Genomic DNA, 8,259 nt, shown 5'->3' with positions numbered 1-8,259 from the left:
AGCAATTCAACAGTACATCAGAGCATTTCCTGTAATCATACTAACATGCGTGGTCCTCTTATCATCAACAGTGATTTTTTTTTTTTTACTTTTTCAAGTGAAACAAAGTGACATGACATAGAAATCTACAATCGCGGACTATCGCTCAAACTGTGCATGAACATTTCGACTGGTAGAGCCCAATGAGCTTATTTTCTGCTTCTGCTGTGTGTTTGTTCTGTTTGCGCAAGGTTAGGCCTACATGCAAACTTGAATACACTTTAAGATTCTGCTAGTTGTAACGTTAAGGACTTTCTCGTTGAGAGGGGGTGGGATCTGAGGTCGTGCCGCAGCTATAGCTGAAGTAGAAGCAACAGTTATTACGGTATAAGTGGTGACATTCATGGTGTTATTTTAAAATCTAGTGCTTCATACAATATTCAATCTTCATTGGATACAAGTCATGTTTCCAGAGGTTGCTCGTTTCATTTCCAATAAGGGTTACATCGAAGGGTTACATCTAATTAGTTTACAAAACAACTTTGCTGGCTCTGAAAACTCTACATATTTTAGCGTGTACGCGTGCTGATCATTACATGACATGACACGTGTGTGTGGATCATGTCATTGTTGCCGGTATGGGGGATACGCACACATGAGGTTGAACGCTCCTTGAGCAGTCGTACTTACCACTCGAAATCATTGACATGGAGAAGCGCGCACGTAGGCTAGTAAGAGTTACAAGGTTCTTTGGGCTCTCGAGGTTGACAAATGAAATAATCATGTTGATGATAGATGATGGATGATAGAAACCAAAAGTAATGTTTCTAACATTCTTGGCTACCACTTTGCATAAGGTTAATCAGCAACAAATAACCTCATTGAGTTTGTTGATATCATCAATCTACGCGGAGTGGTCTACACATTAATTGATAACTGTAACGAAATTAATCGTGCCTTTGCGTTCAAAAGATAATTAGTATTGTATTCTACATTCTGTATCATCATTAATCCAAAAGACATCATTGCTCTGAAGAAATGTGATTCATTTTTAAGAGCGTGTTTTCTTATGCAGTTTCAATACTAGTGACATTTCCTCGAATGTCTTCAAAGATTGCGGGGGAGTTTTTACCAGAGGCTTTAATCGGCGCGGCTTTAATTGAGATCAATGAAAAGAGAAAGCAAGAAAGAAAAAAGAAAAAGAACAGAAATCTGATAGTTCACCGCAGATGGCGCCATACACATTTCTCCAGCGGCATCATAGAGATCTGTGAACTGATCTCTTTCGGGAATCCTAGAGTAACAGTGACGGCCCCACAGCTAAGCAGCTGCTCTGTGGCACCAAGTCCAAGTGCGCCATCAGCGTTGCGATTGATATAGGTTCAATGCAATCAATGTGATTTATTGTTACTCAAAGCAGTATATCTTAATAGTTAGAGGAAGGCTTGAAAGCACCATTAAGACGATTTGAATGAAAACTACCCAAATTAAGTAGATAATGCATAGAGATTGTGGTAATCAGAACAACATAAGTAATTTTAACTAAGATTTGTGTGAAGATCCCTAACATCCAAAATGCATCTATATACCAGATTATGCAAATCACTTTGTAAAGATAATAGTACTCAATGTTATACAGAAGAATGAGAATGAAGACAGAGACATGAATCTGTTCAGGGTAGAAGGATGATGAAATCTGATTCCATTGAAGTGACGTCAGGCTCCACTCATCATAAAAAAGGACAGAAAGCCAGCAATATTTAAATCCTAAATTGCATTGTGAAACCCTTCACGTGCGGATCAGTCTGATATTTGATATTTATATATTTCTGCAATTTCATGACAAGCGTAATATACTAGTACAGTGGGTCATTATCTATACAGTGGGTATATTATTTTGTACATGGCCCCGATGTCACTTCCTTTCTTGTGTATGCAATGATTATTGATTGTGAAATTATGACATGATTATGAAAACCGCACAATCTGCGAGTAAACCACAAAATATGAGGATTCTAATTTGACGAAAAGCGGCATTTGACACCCTCTCTTGAGATCTCTCCAATTTTGTAAATGCGTTGAAGACAAACTTATTATGGCAATTGCTTCACAAAATACAGAATACAAAATAGGAAATTTTAATATCACACAATGGATCTCTACAGAATTATAATTCTGAAACCCATCATTAAGCTTCAACAGATCAAAATGATGAAGCCCAGAGAGTTATTATATTCAATGGTAACATATAAGATTTTGTTTGTTTTCAATCGTCCTTACTCATTTTGTGCACAGTAACTTCAAGTGATGTGCATCTACAGATCTGCCGAACTTCTGCCGTCTTCTTGGCCTTGTGGGGTCCAAGAAGACGAGGAGTTGAGATGGCGAGATGTGAGATCTCGGCTTCTCGACTTCTCTGGTCTGAGAAGGCGAAAAGGCGAGTGTTGAGTTCTCGGCCTCTCGACTTCTCGGGTCTTAGTAGGCGAAAAGGCGAGTGTTGAGTTCTCGGCTTCTCGACTTCTCGGTACCGAGAAGACGAAAAGACGAGTTGTGAGTTCTCGGCCTCTCGACTTCTCGGGTCTGAGAAGGCGAAAAGGCGAGTGTTGAGTTCTCGGCTTCTCGACTTCTCGGTACCGAGAAGACGAAAAGACGAGTTGTGAGTTCTCGGCTTCTCGGGTCTGAGAAGGCGAAAAGGTGAGTTGTGAGTTCTCGGGTTCTCGACTTCTTGGTCCGAGAAGGCGAAAAGGCGAGTTGTGAATTCTCGTCTTCTCGACTTCTCGGGTCTGAGAATGTGAAAAGGCGTGATCTAGAGGAAGGAGAAAGAAGATAAGTTGCAATCATTAGCACTGCAATATGTAATTGACATGCACGCAGTAAATGACACAATACATGACTGAAATAAAGCATTAACGTATCAGTTAGACGCTTAGTAGGTTAAGCTGACTAGACATTGGTAACCAATCTCCAAAAAGACGAAAGTGAAAGGGCTGTTAGTCCACTGCGATACCAAGAATGCGTGGTTTTACAATTGTTTTTCAGCCAATATCAATGTTAAAAATGCTAGTTACTTCATCAGCGAAAGGCTTGTACAATAATTATTGCATTCGATGACGAGTACGAACGTATTGTGTCTTATTGTACTTCAACTAATCCTCCATGCTGGGAACTTCGCCAGACATCCGTTTATCAAAGCAGAGAATTACAAACAAGCTTCTAATTCCTTGAAAGAATCTTAAAGCATTTTCTGAGCACACATTCCGATGTTACAGCTCCTCAAACATCCAATTTCAAGTCCGCCGCAAGGTATACCGAAAACTTTATTCTGCTCTCAACACGTTATTTGAACAGCGTCCTCTTTTGACAAGTACACTTCAATGCAGAGCTCTGCAGTCGGAATGTTCTGGTTTGGTACTTTTTTTTTTTTATAGCATATCTCTTCTTCGTGTTCAATATATAGACATATAAAGTAAAATCAAACTGAGATGATAGAAATTCAAAATCAATATTAGTCATGAAATAATAGATCTGTTTCCAAAAGTCTTCATGTAACAGCGAGAATAGTTTTCATTCACGCAATCTTGCAAGTATTGTAGCTACGGCGCCAAAACTGGTGGGCACCACAATCTATGTAATGTCATTGTAAACAAACTCACATTGAGCAAAGGTTGGAGTGTTATGGTCCTTCGAACATACATACAAACAAACAAACAAACAAACAAAAAGTCACTTGAAAGGTCTGACATGCAGAAACTCACTGATGACAAAATAAACTCAGTATTGTTTTATATCCACAGTGAATAAAAAAAAGGACATTAACTTTTCTCAAACTGATTTATAGCGTTCGTGAACGAGATTGTCTTTGTCGTCGATCGTTGGCATGTGCTTTTGTATAATAAAGCCTACTTGAGAAAGATAATCAAAAAAAAAAAAGATGGGGTGGATGCACTAATATTAATTGACTTATCCTACAATAACATAAATAAGGTGATTTCATCATCGATGTATCATTCCATGTTTCACTTATTTATCTTTACATCTTTGGTATAGTCTTTTCTATCCCAGTAGTATACAACGTATCCTCCAAACCGGGCCTACAAAGGCTATGGTTACACAGAGGCTGGCTGCCGGCTTCATCTAAACGTTCATTTTAACCCTTTCCGTGTCAGGACTATGGTCAGTGCAAAACTCTATTTTGTATTTATTTATTTATTCATTCATTTATTCATTTGAAATGATATACAAAATATTGCTGTATCTGTCAGGGTCACACTTGTGACCAATGTGAAAATTATAGTTGTAGGTAACCTATACACCTACCTCACATCAATGCTTTTTAGTGTTATAATTCAATTACCTACTAAAGGTGTTCCCCCCCCCCCCTCCTTTTTTTTTTTAGGAAGGGGTAGAAGAGTTGCGACGTCATGGATATTTTTTTTCATAAAACTGTGCTTTAAACAACATGAGCAGCATAAATTTGTTTCACGTTTCTATTTTCCACTTATTATGATTTTTTGTTACTCTTCACTCATCAAAGTCAACTTTAACATTTGCTGGTAGGCCCCTATTTGCTCTTTAAGACATTTGATAGACGTCATTAGTACGCATCCAACGTGTGATGCTAACGTCTACCAATGGAAAATGCGGGGAAAATGACAATGGGGGAAAAAAGTACAAAAATTGCTATTCAGCTCGTTACATGAAGAAATCACTGAACTAGCCTTTACTGGTTCACAGAGGAAATGCGCAATGGCACAACCGATGGGCACAACGTGCGTATAACATTAACCGTGTTTGCAGGACGCTTAAGTTACTAATATTAAGCAGAAGGTGGTCTTCCCACCTCCCTGTAATAAGACTAGTGTGTCATGACTGTATGTCCTTGAATGGTTCTGTTAGGGGTTTCACGGGCAATAAGACTATATAGGTACATTGTACATCAAATATAAACTGCAAATTAAAGGGATCGTATACTTTTGGTTGAGACCTAATTTCAGGTTTCTAACATTTTTTTTGTGAGATATGAGAAACCTCTTATGAAATATGAAAGAGCATGTAATTCTATGAGGAATTCAACGTTTATTCGATGAAAATTGGTTTTGAAATGGCTGAGATATCCAAAAAAGAGCGATTCTAATAAAGTGTGGGACCCAAACTTTATTACGATCGCTTTGTTTTACTTTGTTTTTGGATGTTTCAGTCGTTCCAAACCCGATTTTCATCAAATAAACTTTGAATTCCTCTTAAAATGGTATGCTCTGTACTATATCATAAGCGTTTTCTCGCAAAAAGTTATAAGCCCAATTCTCATCTCCACCAATACTGTATCATCCCTTTAAAGACCGACTCTGCAGTTTTACACAAAGGGGGTTGTGTAGTAACCTACACGGTCTTCATTTATGAGGTTCATTTGTCGCAAATAATTATGTAATGAAACTAGTTTTCCCCGCTTGGATGATGAGATATATTTCAGCTTGCGCATCCCTACTGATATCAGGATTTGACGAATTTACTTCAGCAAAGACTGTTATTCTTACAAAATAACAATGACTATGTAGATACACGTAGCACGAAAGCTACCTATCCCATGTCTGCACTCCGAGACTACTCCTTCCTTTTGAGAAAGACTTAAGGAAATAGTTTTGGTTGTAGTAGATTGGGCTTATGTTTCAAAGTTTGGTGGAGATTATGAGAAACCTCTTCTGAAACATGTTGAGCATGTTGTTCTAATATAAAAGGAATTAAAAAATTATTTGATGAAAATTGGTTCTGAAATGACTGATGAGATATCCAAAACAAGCAGGATCCTATAATAAAAGGTGCGGGATCCAGCTTTTATTAGGATCGCTTTGTTATTAACTTTGTTTTGGGATATCTTAGCCATTTCAAAACCAATTTTCGTCAAATGAACTTTGAAGTGCTTTTAGAATTGTATGCTCTGCAACATGGTTTCTTAAAGTAGGCCTATCTCGCAAAATGTTAATTAAGCTCAACCCTATATCTCAACCAATACTATATAGACCTACCATCCCTTTAACCGCAGTTTCTGCACGAAATTAAGATACTTGTAGACAAAATTTTTTCCATTAACGTTCAGATAATCCCCACTAATATGTACAGAACTGATTATAAAGACATATGCAATCAGGGTGGCCATCATCAATCAATACCATCTCCAGCCTGCATGAGGAAAACATTCGTGGTCCCCTAACAAAGAGCTGCATATATACAACAGCCATCTAATCCCTCTGTGAACACACTGAATTACCAATTCAAACAAATCCCCCCCCAAAAAAAAAAAAAAAAATAAATAGAAATAAAAAAATAAAAAAATGGTAGTACATACCAAGGAGGTATGAGAACTCATAACTCCTTGTATATACGTGGATCCCGGTACACACGTACCGGTACAGCCCGCAGAGTCAACATCATCAACGTTAAGATGCACAATAGGCCTATAGTCCACCCTGTTCAAAAGCTCTATTGACATCCTAAAATCTGTAGCTGTCATCCACAAAATCATGATTTACTTAAGAGTCATACAATAATTGCCCAGTATTAAAGGAGGGCAAAAAGTAAATCCCTTGCATTTATTAGCATTTCAGTTTGCTAAGCAACATACGGAGCGCTGCCGTAAGAACTGTTCTTTTTTCAGTAACTTAGGTGGTTGTAACTTTTTCCTTTTTTTTTTTTTTTTTTTCTTATATAGATTAAACGACACCCTGTACATAAATGCGTGTACAAAATAGCAATCTGGCTGTAGTTCGCTGAAGCGTTTCGTCTGCTATGAAGCCAACAGGAACGGAGCAGTGGTATCGTAGCGTATCGGTGTGACAAGATCGCAACACAACTGTTGTACAATGCCACTAGCGACGCGAAGCCCAGACGGGTCCGTCATCATATCATGCTGGTAAGGTTTGTTGCTCGTTTTCTTTCTTGTGAAACGTGAATATTGAAGATGTATGTGAATGCAATATCATGTCTTTATTAAGTATGATTGTATGTGCGTGGTCTCCTCAAAATTGTTAGGGCTTTTGTGAGTGTAACATGGTTAGATGCGGTCTTCCCTCACCTGGTGCGAGAGACGGGAGGGCTGGAGGGGGCCCTACCTAGCGAGCGGGCGGGTAGCTCGCGCTTGCGGCCTGGACGTGGTGGTACTCATCGTTCAATCGCTGTGTTTTGAGAGCCAGCCCATGAGCCCAATGTATTACTTGTTACAATCTCTAAAACAAACACTGCCCATGATTACAAGAGTTACATTAAGATAAACGCCCCTTGCAGAAACTGTCCAGAACTCAGAGGATTTTTTGAGAAGCAGAGGGTAATACTATAGTAATACTTCAGAATAATAATGTTAGAATACTGAGTCTGAATAGACAGGCTACACAAAGCTATCCTCTATACACCTACATGTAACCTAGTTTACACTAAAGTAATTTGCACCAGCTGGTAAATGGTAACAGTACTCGTAACACATAGGGGTCTAGATTTATGTCTTGTGCAATGTCAAGTGCAGTGTTATCCACAATAATACTGTATGTAGTAGGCCCTACAGTGAGTATGATACAATGTATTGAATATGAATGTTTGTTATATTAAAGCGTTTCATCTGTTATTGGTATAAACGTAGTCTGTACTGATAGCAGAATCTGAATAAAGCACAGTTGATGTGTGAGGTCAGCTTAGTGTTGTGACTACCCCCAGGAGCTGTTGTAGAAGCACAGTACCGGTACCTGATGAATATGTTTTTTGGAGACCTAGGTTATGATGTTAAAGTGGCAAAGCAACCGCAACAAACACATGCTACAGAAATATGCACCAGGTATCATCTTTGCCTTGCAAACCAGAACAGAGAAGCAAAGGTCAACAATTGCATGAAAATGGAATCTCGTATTGAGCAAATTAGGTTATGAATAGTGAGATACTTTTTGTGTTGTATGTATGTTGCTGTAATGGCTACAATACCAGTCAATTGCATTCTAAACACTAGTGTTGCAAGTATGTTTAATATGTGTGTATTTTCTACTGTAGTATACGGCACATGTTTCAAGTGAGCCTACTGTTTGCATGCATTACCGGTACACATTCCTTGCTCTGCATGTGGTAAAATTAACATTGTATTGCATTGATAACCTGTTTTAAGCATGTAGTAGAAGGGGATCCATCTTTCCTGATTCTGTGTTTGGACATTGAGCTGGCATCTTTCACTTTGATCACAATGCTGAAATCAGCTTTTGGGTCTGAAACAAATGCATTGCCTCTCAAATAACATTTTGATAAATT

This window comes from Diadema setosum, chromosome 11 (genome assembly GCF_964275005.1).
Source record: "Diadema setosum chromosome 11, eeDiaSeto1, whole genome shotgun sequence".
Lineage (NCBI taxonomy): Eukaryota > Metazoa > Echinodermata > Echinoidea > Diadematoida > Diadematidae > Diadema > Diadema setosum.
Note: the sequence above shows the minus strand (reverse complement) of the source record.